Genomic DNA, 13,328 nt, shown 5'->3' with positions numbered 1-13,328 from the left:
GCCACGCCACCTGGCATGAGCCCCTGGACGTGGGAATCCGGGCAAGGCCGCTCTCCAGAGCGTGGCGTTTCGCCTCCGCTCAGATGGAGACCAAGTTATCCGGGTCCCCAAGTCCCAGACCCGGCAGAAGACAGAATCTCAGCTAAATGATGCAAAAATGATTTAATGGAGGGAGCTAATCAAGGAATCCAAGAGAGACTGCTCACTGAGGGCTGATGCAAGATTCAATTAAACTGCAGCCTTTGTGGGCTCACCATTTTAATTTTCCACAAATTAGCTTAAAAAAGGTATGGAAATGAAGATATTAGATTTTTTTTTTTTAAGTCAAAAGGAAAAATCCTTTGAGGATTATATTAGCTATTTCCCTTTAACAAACACCATTCTTTACTCATTTTCTTGTTTTAATCTCAGCTGTTGAGAGGCTGTTTCCATTTTAGCTCCAGTGTGAGTGTTTTGAGAACAAGATGGGGATGGCTGTTAACCCTTCCTGGAGCAGGGCTGGCAGCCGGGTGGCCGCGGCCCCAGCCCCGCATCGCCCTGCGCAGCGGCCGTGCCGGCCAAGCGCCATGGCCCCTCCTGCGCGCCCAGCGCCGGCGGGGAGCATGTGCTGCTCCGTCAGGAGCTTCCCAGGCCGCGCCGGCTCTGCAGCATGTCAGCCGCCAGCAGGGACCGGCACCGCAGCCAGGTGCTCATGCTCTGCCTCTCCTCACGGCTGCAGTCCTCAAGGCCTGGTGGCATCCCTGGGCATTTCCATGGGCATCCCCACGAGCACCCCTGGGCATTCCTGCGGGACACCCCTGGGCATTCCCGTGGGCACCCCTGGGCATTTCCATGGGTATCCCTGGGCATTCCCGTGGGACACCCCTGGGCATTCCCGCAGGACACCCATGGGCATCCCCGTGGGCATCCTTGGGCATTCCCGTGGGACACCCCTGGGTATTTCCATGGACATCCCTGGGCATTTCCATGGGCATTCCTGGGCATTTTCATGGTCATCCCTGGGCATTCCTGCGGGCACCCCTGGGCATTGCCGTGGGACAGCCCTAGGCATTTCCACGGGCATCCCTGGGCATTGCCGTGGGACAGCCCTAGGCATTTCCACGGGCATCCCTGGGCATTCCTGCAGGACACCCCTGGCCATTCCTGCAGGCACACCTGGGCATTCCCACGGGACAGCCCAGTGGCTGCTCGATGCCTGGCCTGTGGCAGCAATGTGGGCGCCCGCTCGGCGCTGCACTGGGGCGCCGCTCTGCCCGGCACCGCTTGCTGCGGGCCGCAGCGAGCCTGGCCTGCAGCGAGCCTGTGCTGGGGGCCGGACGGAGCCGCTTGAGCCGTGGCAGCTCTTGGCACAGAGGCTCTGGCGTTACAGCGTTTCCTGCAGCTTCCCCCGCTCTTGCCCTCAGGCAGCTGGGGATGAACACGAGGAAACCGTGTTGTGTGTCAGCTGCTATTTGTCTTCATCAGGAGTGTGCCGTATGCTCAGCATCTCCCCTGAACCGTAAACGCTCCCGCTACGGCAGTGCCTTTGCTGGGCCTGCCGGCCTGGCGCAGCGCTTGTGCCCCCGTGCGCAGCGCGACCCTGCGCCCGGCAGGCGTTCGGGTGCCACATGGGGTTCGCTGTGCTCCTGCACCGTGGCACGGGCAGGGCTGGGACACCATGCATGGTGGGGCAGCGTCTGGGTGCCACGCGTGGGGTCAGCCGCACTCCCGTGCCACGGGGCTGCGGGTTGCATGGTGCCGACTCTCGCGATCCGTGTGCCGGTGAGCCCCCAGCTCCTGTCGTCACCAGATCGCGTATCTAATTTCCTGGCCGCTGTGCACAGGGAGACACAGGGCTGGCTGGCGAGTCCCATGCCGCAGGCTTGGGGAAGGGCTGAGGCACCGCGCCACATTTACATGGGAATTTGGGACTTGTCTGCTTTGCTGTGGCAGAAATTTTAATCTGTGGGCAAATAAGCGGCGGTGTCCACTGCCCGTCCAGGGCCGGTGTGGAGGAGCTACCTGCGGTGGGGACTTGTGCAGAGCCCACGGCAGCCCAGTCCGGCCAGGGCTTTCCCCAGGGAGCGCTGGGTGGGGGACGGTGCAGCGGCAGGGCCGTTCCCGCGGGGCACGTGGCAGCTGCTGGGCCATTCCTGTGGGGTGGGCAGAGCAGCAGTGGGACTGTTCCTGTGGGGTGTGCGGAGCAGCAGTGGCAGGGCCCTTCCCACCAGGTGTGTGGCGGTGGCCAGGCCATTCCCATGGGATGTGCAGCAGCAGCAGCGGGACCATTCCCACGTGGAGCATGGCAGCAGCTGGGCTGTTCCCATGGGGTGTGCGGCGGCAGCCAGACCATTCCCATGGGATGTGCCGCTGCGGTCTGCGCGGGAGCTGCTCACCGTCCTCCCGTCCCACACCCCATGGTCCCATCCCACGCCACCGCCCCATACCCTCCTGCCGCCCGGGGTCTCCCCTCGCCCCCGCTTGGCAGCGTGGTCCGGCTCCCAGGTGACCTTCAGCACGTGGCTCCCGGGAAGCGCTTCCCTGCCCCCTTCCTCTGCTCCTGGTGAGCTGAAATGGAGTTTCATTTATCACTGTCTCTTTTAAAAGGTCCAATCTCTCTGGCGGGGTCACCTGGCTGCTTTGCCAGCAGCTCCGCGTGCCGGCACGGCTCTGCCGCAGCAGCCGCGGCTGCCAGCCCAGGACGCACCGCCCGTCCCTCGTCCTTGGGTCCGGCTGTGCCGGCGGTGCCGTCCCGCTCCCTAGGACGCAGCGGGGTGGCACTGGGGCTGCTCGCCGGCTCTCCCACAACAGCCGGGGGGCAGCGGGGACGGCGCAGAGCCACGCTGTGGCCCTGGGGACCCCGATGCACCTGCGGGACCCCAGTGCATCCCACGGGAACCCCGGTGCATCCCGCAGGAACCCCGGTGCATCCCGTGGGAACACACCTGCAGCCACAGGCTGTTGATTACCCTTTCTGCCCATTGCTCTGATTCGGTCTAATTCCCCCTCTCTGCCCATTGCTCCCTCTGGGCCGGGAGGAGGCTGCGGCAGAGTCACTGGGCTCCACCTGGCCCCTTCCCCACCCCGCGCACACTAAATGGTTCTCGATGCAGAATTAATTTGTCATATTGACACTGATCGTTTATTACAGAGCAGAGTGGAGCCCATTCATTTGAACAGAAAACATTTCATCTTATCTCTTGCCTTTTCATGCCTCAGCTCTCACTCTTTAACCTTGGACAACGAGACATTCATAATTTCCTCACTGGCTCTACGGCTCCTTTAGATAAGAAACTTATTTTTTTAATCTTTCTTTCTATTGAATTTTAAACATGCTCCATTACAAAACCTGATGCACATAACAACATACTTCGCCTGGAGTTGATGTGGTCACACTGTGCTGCTGCCTCCGGTCTGCGCCAGCCGCCGGCATCCGGGGAGCAGCCAGGGCCGTGGTGAGAGCCCGGCCGGGGGCCGATGCTGTTTGAGGGCTAACGGGGAGCCCGGTGCAGCCCTGTGTGCAGCTGTGCGGAGAGCCTGGTGCAGACCCATGTGCAGCTGTGCGGGGAGCCCAGCACAGCCCTGTGCACGGCGGTGCAGGGAGCCCAGTGGCGCAGGGCAGTGGGTCCGGTGTTTGGCGCTGCACAGCCCTGGGGCCGGCGCAAGGCAGCCGCAATCGCGCTCTGTGCGCAGGAGAGCCGCAGAGATGAGATGAGGCTTTCACCTCCAAGGCTCTCCTGAAAAATTAGGGATGGGAGGTGGGAGGGAGCAAATTGAGATAAATGAGTGTGTTGCATGGCACCCTGCCCACAGGATGCTGAAATAAAAAATCAGTAAATAAAAAATCACCAGTCTTTATCTGGTCGGAGCCTGAATGGGCTGGGTGATAACTATGAAGGATGAGCGTGCTGCCAGGGTGCGGAGAGGGGCCGCCGTCCCCCGCCACCGTGGGGGCGGGCGCCTGCCAGTGCCGGTGCCAGCGCCGGTGCCGGTGCTGGTGTGCTGGGGCAGAGCTGCTGCATGCACCCAGGCCAGGTCCAGCTCTGACCTGCCCATCCCGGGCGGCTTGGGGGAGGCTGGGCCCATTCCTCAGTGTGAAATGCACTTTTCTGAGGCGTCCTTCACAGCCAGGGAAAAGGCAGATCAGATTCTGAATTAGCCTGCAAGAGTCGTGTTCCCGTCTCTCTTATCTAACTCACTGTAACAAGCTCTTTGCATTTATTCTACCAAATGTGCTGCAGAATTGCGTTACAGCTCATGGCTGCGAGCCATCTGTGGAGAGAAATCCAGTTATACCTTGTATAATAAGTTCCTGACAATCTTACAGAGGACTCCGGGTCATAAAAGTCTCTCAGTTTTATCGCCAGTAACAGACACGGAGAGAAATTAAGTTGTCTTATCAAATTTAGATAATATATATCCCTCTGGAGTGGAAGGTTTCTGATGGATCTTTTACAGTATTAGAACATTTAGGGGGGCGAGCAAAAATCCAGGGCGAGGGTGGGAGAGGGTTGGGGAGCCGGCGGCCGGGGGTACCCGGCGTGCCGTGTCCGAGGCTGCCAGCGGAGACGGGCGCTGGGAAGCCCCTGGCATGGGGGACAAGGCGAAGGCTGCCAGGAGGCAGGAGCGGCGCCGAGCCGCAGCAATAACCTCCCGCGGTCCGGGTGTGCGGCCCAGCCCTGCTCCGGTGGATCCTGGCATTGCCGCGCGGGAGCGCTCCCGGCGGGCAGCCGCTGATGGCTGGGGAGGGCTGGGATGCTCCGAGCACCCGCTCTTGGTTCAATATTTAGTTTTCTCTAAGAGCGGAGCGCAGTAGTCATGGCAATAAAGCAGCAGGCCCAGCGCCGGCGGCGTGCCGCTTATTGAGCTGCGCGGGCTTGGGCACCGGGGACGCAGACGCGCCTCCCCCGGGAGCCTGTGCTAATAAAAGAATGAATCCTCGCTTACTGATCTCTGTATTTTTAAAGACCAGTTACTCTGTCTTTCCCTTTTTTATTCACTTTTAAAAAATCTATTTTGCCCTTCAGTGCAGCATTATCTCTGTTTAGCACCATCGTTATGCTAATCACAATTAGCTCTCCCGCTCCATTAATAAGCCTCTAAACGGTGCTAGATCGTGGGAATGGGCCTTTGTGGACATCACGTCGCTTTGCCAGGCACGTTGCCTGGCATCTGTTTTCCCACCGGACCTGGTGGTGCTCCCCCGGCTGCACATCCCGGACCCCGGCATGAGCCACGGAGCAGAGCCCTGGGCTGCAGGTCCCGGCAGGTCCCGGACCCCGGCACAGCGGGACCCGGTTTTGTGCAGACACGTGGGCCTAATGAATTCGCCGCGGATTGGAGCCGAACACGGGTAATTTACACTGAACGCTCACTCAGAGTCATCCATCAGTTTCTTAACACATTAAAATCGACAGCCCACTTGGGGGGGGTGCATGGCCAGTGCTGCTCCCCACGCTTCCCGCTCGGAGAGCGCCACGCGGCTTGGCTCGGCTTGGCTCGGCTTGGCTCGGCTCAGCTCGGGAAGCCTGCAGCCAGGCCGTGGATGCCGGCACTGTGGGAAGCGGGGGCAAGCCGCTGGGAGCTGCTGCCGCGGGCCGGGGGCAGAGCTGGGCGCGGGGGCCGGGCATGTGCCCTGGCTGGCCCGGTGCATCCTCTGGGCACCGGCACGGTGCAGAAGGGAGGGAGCGTTTGCCGCGCCCCCCCCCCCCCCCCCCCCTCCGTGGCGCCAGGGCTGGGCCAGGGCCATCGAGCCGGTTGCAAAGCCGAGCACTGACCACGGCAGCCAGCAGCATCCTGCCATTTCAGAGCGCTGGTTCGGCCCTGGCCCACGTGCTGAGCCCCTCTCCAGTGCTGCCAACAGCCTTTTGGCCGGGACCGGTGCCTTCTCCAGGCTGGATGCAGCATGAGCCCAATTCGCTTGTCCGGGGACCAGAGACCAGACCCAGACAGCAGCAGCCAGCCTCCTCTCCCAGCCGCCTTCCCTGCCGGCAGCTCCCAGGGCTGCGGGATGGTCATGAGGGAAGATCACCAAGAGGAATCATCAGCGCAAACGCAATTGCTGAGATAACTGCTGATTGTTGAATTTGCAGACAAAAAATAGAGAAGCTGGGGTCGGTCATAATTGGTAAATATTTGCCTATCCAATCAAAAGGCCTTTTAATTAACAATTTTATTCTCGCAACTGGTTTAATTTTTTTAAGAACTTCTGCAGGAAGTCAATTAAACCTAACAGATGGCGACGAACATCCCGGCATCAGCACATCCTGCCATCTGCCACTGGCGGAGCGCAGGATGCCCTGCCAGAGCCACGACCTGTGTCAGCTTGGGGCGCCCGGGCCCCTCGCCTCCTCCGCAGGATGCAGCGGCGGGGACGGCGGTGGGGACGGCGGTGGGACCGCGTGCAGCCAGTGACGCCTCAGCACAGACCCGGCTCCCGCACGTCCTGGCCGCAGCAGCTCAATGTGCAGCACGGGAAGGGCAGTTCCGCGCGGTGCCCGGTGCGCAGTGCCTGGTGCTGTGCCGGTGCAGCTCTGCCAGCAGTGGCGGCCAGCTCCCTGGTGGCGCACGGGGCTGGCGCAGCCCTGGGGCAGGGCACAGCTCTCCTGCTGGCAGATGGCCCCCGGCTCTGCGCGGCTTGGCTTGGCCAGCTGCAGGCCTGGGCCCAGTGACCCTGCCTGCCTCTGGCCACGGGGCTGCCTGGTGCATGGGGTCACTACACGGCTCTTCTGTGCAAGGAGGAGCAGAGCTGCCAGGCCCTCGGGAGAGCAGCGCCTGCATGGACACAGGGCACAGGCCGTGCAGGGATACGGGCACTGCTTTGCGGGGATGAAGGACACACTCTGTGCAGGATACAGGGCACTGCTGTGCAGGGGTGAAAGGCATTGCTGTGCAGGACACAGGACACATTGCTGTGCAGGATGCAGCATGCTGCTGTGCAGGGACAGAGCGCATCACCGTGCTGGCTGCAGCCGTGGCACAGGGAGCTCTCAGATCTCCTGTGAGCGGACAGGGCTGTGGGGCCGCTGCTGCCCAAGCCCAGGCCACGTCCCCCCCCGCCTTGCGCTGCCCTTCTCCGCTCATGCCGGGTGCCGGGGCCGTGTCTCCCCAGGTGAGCTGGCAGTGCCTGCACCTGCTGCTCTCCACAATCAAAGATCGCTCTGCACAAGAGTCATCTGATACCTCTCTTCCTCAATCAGCTGCTCTTCTCGCCCAGCTCCGCGCCACTCGCTGCTGATTGCCCCTTTGTCTCCTGCGAGGCCTCGGCTCTGCGCTGTGCGCAGGCGGGGGAAGCGACGCACGCTCCCGCAGCGGGCGCAGTGCCGTGCTGCACCGCACTGCACCGCGGCTCTGCCCCGAGGCCCCGGCAGGGCCCGGCGGGGCTCCCTCACGCCCCGGTGGTCCCAGCGCAGGCTGCCGTGGCCCGGGACCCGGGGGGCGGGATGCAGCTGCTCGCTGCACCCGGCCGGAGGTGCGGAGCCTCCCAGGCCCGCTCATGATGGAAATCCACCCCTCTGTGGCTCCTGCCCCATCTCCTGCAGCCCGAGCCCTTTTCCCACGGGAAGGCAGAGGGTGAGGCATCAGCTGGCTGGGTCTGTCCGGGATCGGCCCTGGGGGGGCTTGGGCAGGCGGTCAGTGCTGCCGCTGGCGGAGGCGGCTGCAGGGCACGGAGGGCCGGGCACGGGGGTGTCTGGCTGGCACAGAGGTGTCCGGCTGGCACAGGCGGGAGCCGTCCCGGTGCCGAGGCAGCGCCGGGGAGACTGGCCCGGGCGCACTGCCCTTGTCGAGTGCCAGGAGCAGCGGCACTGGGACGTGTCCAAGGCACTAGGGAGCAGAGCACCTAAATCTGTCCTGCCAGGCCCTCCAGAGATGTCCCCCGTTATTCACAACGGCTTTTTAATTGCCTTTTGTCAATTACAGCGAGATGGATCGGGTTCCTCGGGGAGGCAGTAATTAGCACTGGGATGAATGCCGAGGCAGCCAAGCTCCCTCTCCGCACAGCAGAGGTGATTTGTAAACCTGTCACCTAGCTGCCGTGCTCAGCTCTGCACAGGCAGCACTGGCCGCGGGCGCCTGCTCGCCTCCGCGCCCCGGCAGCAGCGGCACCCGCACCTGGCCAGCCCACGTCCACCGGGAGCTGGGGTGAGGTGCTGCCGGGGCCGAGCGGAGCTCAGCAGCCCCTCTGCGTGGGGCATGGTGCCACTGCCATCACCAGCAAGGCTTTGGCACCCACTAACTCCAGCTGGCTGTGGTCAGCCCCCAGCAAGGCTGGGGACAACAGCAACAGCCCTGCAGAAGCCCTGAGCCAGCCCGCTCCAGGGCGCGGTGGCTGCAGGGTCCATCTGGCTGCAGCGCTGGGCTGGCTGTAGTGCCAGGCTGGCCGCAGTGCCCGTCTGGCTGTAATGCCAGGCTGGCCACAGCATTCGTCTGGCCGCAGCGTCTGTCTGGCTGCAGCACCAGGCTGGCAGTAGCTCTGAGCAGGCTGCAGCACTGGGCTGGCCGCAGCATCTGTCTGGCTGCAGCATCCGTCTGGCCGCAGTGCCAGGCTGGCTGTAGCTCCAAGCAGGCTGCAGCAACGGGCTGGCTGCAGCATCTGTTTGGCCGCAGTGCCAGGCTGGCCGCAGTGCCCGTCTGGCTGTAACGCCAGGCTGGCCACAGCATTCGTCTGGCTGCAGCGTCCGTCTGGCTGCAGCACCAGGCTGGCAGTAGCTCCGAGCAGGCTGCAGCACCGGGCTGGCTGCAGCGTCCGTCTGGCTGCAGCACCAGGTTGGCAGTAGCTCTGAGCAGGCTGCAGCACTGGGCTGGCCACAGCATCTGTCTGGCTGCAGCATCCGTCTGGCCGCAGTGCCAGGCTGGCTGTAGCTCCGAGCAGGCTGCAGCACTGGGCTGGCCTCAGCACCGGGCTGGCTGCAGCGGCAGGAGCAGCCTGTGCCAGTGCCGCGGGGCTCGCTCTCGCTCGGCCCTGTCCCTGCTGGCGCTGCGCGAGGTCCCATGCATGCACCAGCAGCACCTTCCTGTCCCAGGTGTGCAGAGCCCTGTGGCCCCAGAGGATGCAGCTGCCGGCAGAGCCTGGCCGCATGCCGGGGTCGGGCTGTGAGCACAAGCCGCAGCCCGCGGCAGCACCGACATCAGCGGCAGCGCCAGCAGCAGGAGGGGATGCCACCCTGGGCTCTGTCGGCGGGAAGGAGGAGACGGTGGGAGGCCTGGCCGGGAGTGCGGCTCAGCTGAACCCCCACGCCAGGGCTGCTGTTGGCCACTGCCCGCTCTCGCTGACTCCCTCCCACCCTCCCATGCCACTCCTGGGTCTGTGTTGCATTCCATGCACCCCTTTTCTATTTTTCTTCTCGACAGAAGCCCGGGCTTGTGCATTCAGAGACCTCGCAGCCCCTTCTTGAAGCAGCGGAATAAAGTTCCCAGCTCAGCACCTGCTGGCTCGGGGTCAGCGTGAGCGTGGTCCCTGGGGCAGAGCGCGGTGGGCATGTGGGTCCACACGGAGGCGCGAGGAGTGGGGCTGCACCGGCCCTTGGGGCTGCTGCTGTGGAGAAAGGGAAGAGGGAGCCGTGGCATCGCTGCTGCCGAGCATCCCCGGTTCCCGCCTCCCTGCTCCGCTCTGCCCTTGACCCGGGAGGGCACAGAGTGCCAAGGGAGCCTGGCCGCGCTAATTAAATCCTGTTTGCAAACTCCCTGCTAAGCATCGCTGGTTATAATTAGGGAGAGCAGAGCTGCCTTCCCTGCCCCTTGGAGATGCGAACAAGCTCCCTGCGTGCTGACCAGCCATGGAGGGCACAAAGGTGGCACGTGTGGAGCTGCTCAGCACCTCAGGCCAGGCATGCGCCCCGGGGCAGCCTCCATGGGGCACCAGCCCCGCCAGGAGGGTGCCCGGTGCTGCCGGCCATCACCCTCCATGTGTGCGTGGTGTGACTGCTGACCTGCTCCCTCTGCTCCTTCATGCCTGAACCATTGGCCTAATGGATTCTGTTTTTCCCCATTTTCCTGTATTATTATTTGTCGTTGTTCCTGTTGCAGTTCAGTGGCCATGAATTATTGAATGTCTGCTCACTCAGTAGCTCTTTACTTCCACCTCAGCGCGTGGCAGCCTCGGAGCGCCGTGCAGGACAGCTGCCAGTGCCGGCTCCCAGTGCCGGCGGGGCCGCGGGACCCTCCGCCGCACGGCACGTGTCCCTGCCGCGTCCCCCAGCCCGGCCGCCGCAGCGCTGCCGGGGTGGGACACAGGAGCCTGCAAAGCGGCGGGTCTGGCCAAAGGCATCTCCCGAGCTCCTTCCCTGGAAGGGCTCAGAAACGCCGGGGCCGCTCGGGGCCCGCGGGGGGGGGGGGGGGCGAGGCCCCGGGAGCCCCCCGCGCTCCCGTCGGGTGGGAGCCGACGGGGCTGGTGCAGGCGCGCTCGGCACCGCCCTCGGCAGGCGATAAGAGGGGAGAGCAGGAGCCGCCCCGGATCCCGGCGGCCGGGCTGGGCGGGAGCCGCTCGGGACGGAGCAGCCTCCTGGGGCTGCTCTTCCGCGGGGAGAGGTGTGGGGAGCCGCAGGGAGCGGCGCTCTGCAGGGCCGCGTCCCGCCCGGAGCGGGGCAGCGAGCGCTGGGCCGGGCCCGGCCTGGGGGGAGCCAGACGTGGGGCAGCGCCGTGGGGCAGCGCCGTGGGGCAGCGCCGGCTCCCCGCCGCACTCGTGCCTCAGCACCCTGCCCGCGCCGGTGCCTCTGCTCCGACTGGAGCCATCCTGCCAGCGCCCCGGAGGGTTGGGATGTGCTGCAGCCCTGAAAAGAGGCTGCTTTCTCCCCACGGCTTTTGTGCTTGGGGTGGAGCTGAGGTATCTCTGCTGGTGCCGGGAGTTTCACATGGGTGAAGAACAAAGTCCCCGAACTCCCTGCAGCTGCGTTTCCTGAGCGCCGCAACACTGCGATACCTCTGAAATGCTATTAAGCACCTGGTGCTGGGTTGTCTTCGCAATTGTGTGTCCTAAATAAATCCCTTCGCCATGCTGAACTGTGATAATGGCCTATTGTTAAATGGCCAGACAACACTGCATAAGACCCAGGCATTATTTTTCCAGTCATTCTGGCTAGAAAAATCTCTCCAGCACCTTCCTTGCAGGATGGAAGTGACACCGGCAGGCTGCAAATCCTGGTGGGTGATGCGAGCTCCATGTGTGCATGGGGGATGTGGCAGAGCGCTCCAAGCTCATCGGGGTCCTGCCGGCCGGGGATGGGGTGAGCGGCGGCTCAGAGCAGGGCCGAGGGGAGCCCCAGCACTCAGGCAGTGCCGGCGGCTGGGCCGGGTGCTGCGGGAGCAATGCCTGAGCAGCTGCCTTGCGTTAGCTCCTCCGTTGACACAGGCTGGCAGCACTTAGCAGGGAAGCCCGGGCTAATTGGGTTATCCTGGATCGATAGCCCCTGCTTTGCATCCTTCTCCGGCTCTGCCCTCTCAGCCGTGCTGGGCTGCTCTGGCACCAGCTGCGGCCGCATCCCGGCTTGCGCAGCCCACTCCTGCCTTGAGCGCGAGCCTGGCATTGGAGCAAGGCAGAGAGCCTTGGCGGGCAGTGCTGGCCTTGTCTGCCGGCTGCGCCGCGCGGCTGGGGCAGCGCCAGGCTCGCCTGGCCCCAGCCCCTTGCTCACGCGTGTGCAAGGCTCTGCCCAGCCGTGTGCACCAGCCCGGCTGCTCCCTCCAGCACCCTGGAGCTCGCCCCCACCTGTGGATGTCTTGCACACAAGCAGGCTCCCAGGGAGACTCGCTCCATTTTTTTTCCTTTAACCTTGAAATGCAATTTCCTCCCCAAAATACCCTTTTTCCTGTAAACAACATCTCTTTAGTGAGATTACAGTGAAAATCCCTGAGCTACTGAGTCCTGGGCGCTTTATCACCTGGCGAGCCCCATCCGTCACGGCTGTGCGTGTGTTCCCGTGCCCCGCCCTCACTGGCGGGTGATGGTCTTTTCATCATTTTTACAGATTTATTTTACAATAATTTAATTTCATCCTCAGCCCTGGGAAGACGAATTGGCCCCTGATGTGACTGGGGATTCAGAGCCAGTCTCATAAATTTGCTGCCTCTACACAAAGCTCTTTCCGGAGTTCCCACTGCAGCCGCGAACGAGAGTCTTTAAGCAATGAGGGACAGGCTGTAAATCTCGCAGGGCGGCGGAGGGGCGCTGGCACCGGCATCGCCGCTCCCTGAGCCCGCTGGATGTCGTCGCTTGCCGGGCCGCCCGCTGCAGCACCGAGCTGCTGGGCAGGGCTGGGACCGCGGGGTGCGTGGGACGGGGGTCTCGGCGCTCACCCCGGGTCGGGGAGCTGCTGGGTGGCTGCTGCGGCCCCTTTCTGCGGGCAACGCTGCCTGCGGGCCCTGGGAGCTGTGCGGGGTCCTCGGCTGCTGCAGGGTGCTCAGGCGGCACAGGATGCTCAGCTGCGGCATGGGGTGCTTGGCTGGCGCAGTATACTCAGCTGCCCTGGGGTGCTCAGCTGCCACGGGGTGCTCGGCTGGCGCAGGATGCTCAGCTGCAGCGGCGGCGCAGGGTGTTTGGCTGGTGCGAGATGCTTGGCAGCAGCGCGGGGTGCTCGGCTGCCATGCGTGGCGTGGGATGCTCGGCCACAGCGTGCGCCCCGGGCTGGCCGGAGCCGCGGGGCAGCCGGGTGCGCCGGGTGCAGGCTGCAGCCCGTGCTGGCTGAGGCGCCGGCGCCTGCTCCCTGCACGTCTGCACGCGAGGCTCCCTGCGCCGTCGCGGTGGAAGGCTTGCCAATGTAATTAAACTCGAGCGACTCCCCTGCCCCCAGGCACAGCCCCTCATTTCCCTATGATTTATTATGTCTTCTTAATTTATTTAAATGAGCCTCGGTGTTTGCACAGGCTGGGGGGGTGCTGGCTGGAGCTCTAATTGCTGGAGCGAAGGGAAGGCGGCAGCAGGGGCCCTGCTCGGGCTCAGCCCTGCTCCGGTGCCAGGCGCTCCTGTCTCTGGCCGCTCCCACGCAGAGCGGGGAACTGGGGGAAGCAGCTCCCCGACAACGTGCCGCTGGGGTCCGGCGCTCCGCTTGCCCACCTGCCCTTGCCGAGGAGTGACTACCGGGGGCTGCCGGCAGGCAGCCAGGATGGCTCCACCGGTCTGTTACTCCCCGGCCCTGCCGGCAGCCCTGGCTCCCAGGGGATTGTGAGGGGCAGCCACAGGCTGGCACGAGTCCGGGCACGTGGCTCCGGCTGCGCTCCGCAGCCCGCCAGCCGCGCCGGCCCCCAGTCTCTGTTTGCATAGCTGATTATTCCCATCTCTGGGTAGTACCTTGCACTTGTCCCTGCTGAATTTCATCCTATTTTTTCCAGTCCATTTCTCCAATTTGTCAAGATCATTC

The sequence above is a fragment of the Apteryx mantelli genome, chromosome 18 (genome assembly GCF_036417845.1).
Source record: "Apteryx mantelli isolate bAptMan1 chromosome 18, bAptMan1.hap1, whole genome shotgun sequence".
NCBI classification, from domain to species: Eukaryota; Metazoa; Chordata; class Aves; order Apterygiformes; family Apterygidae; genus Apteryx; species Apteryx mantelli.
Note: the sequence above shows the minus strand (reverse complement) of the source record.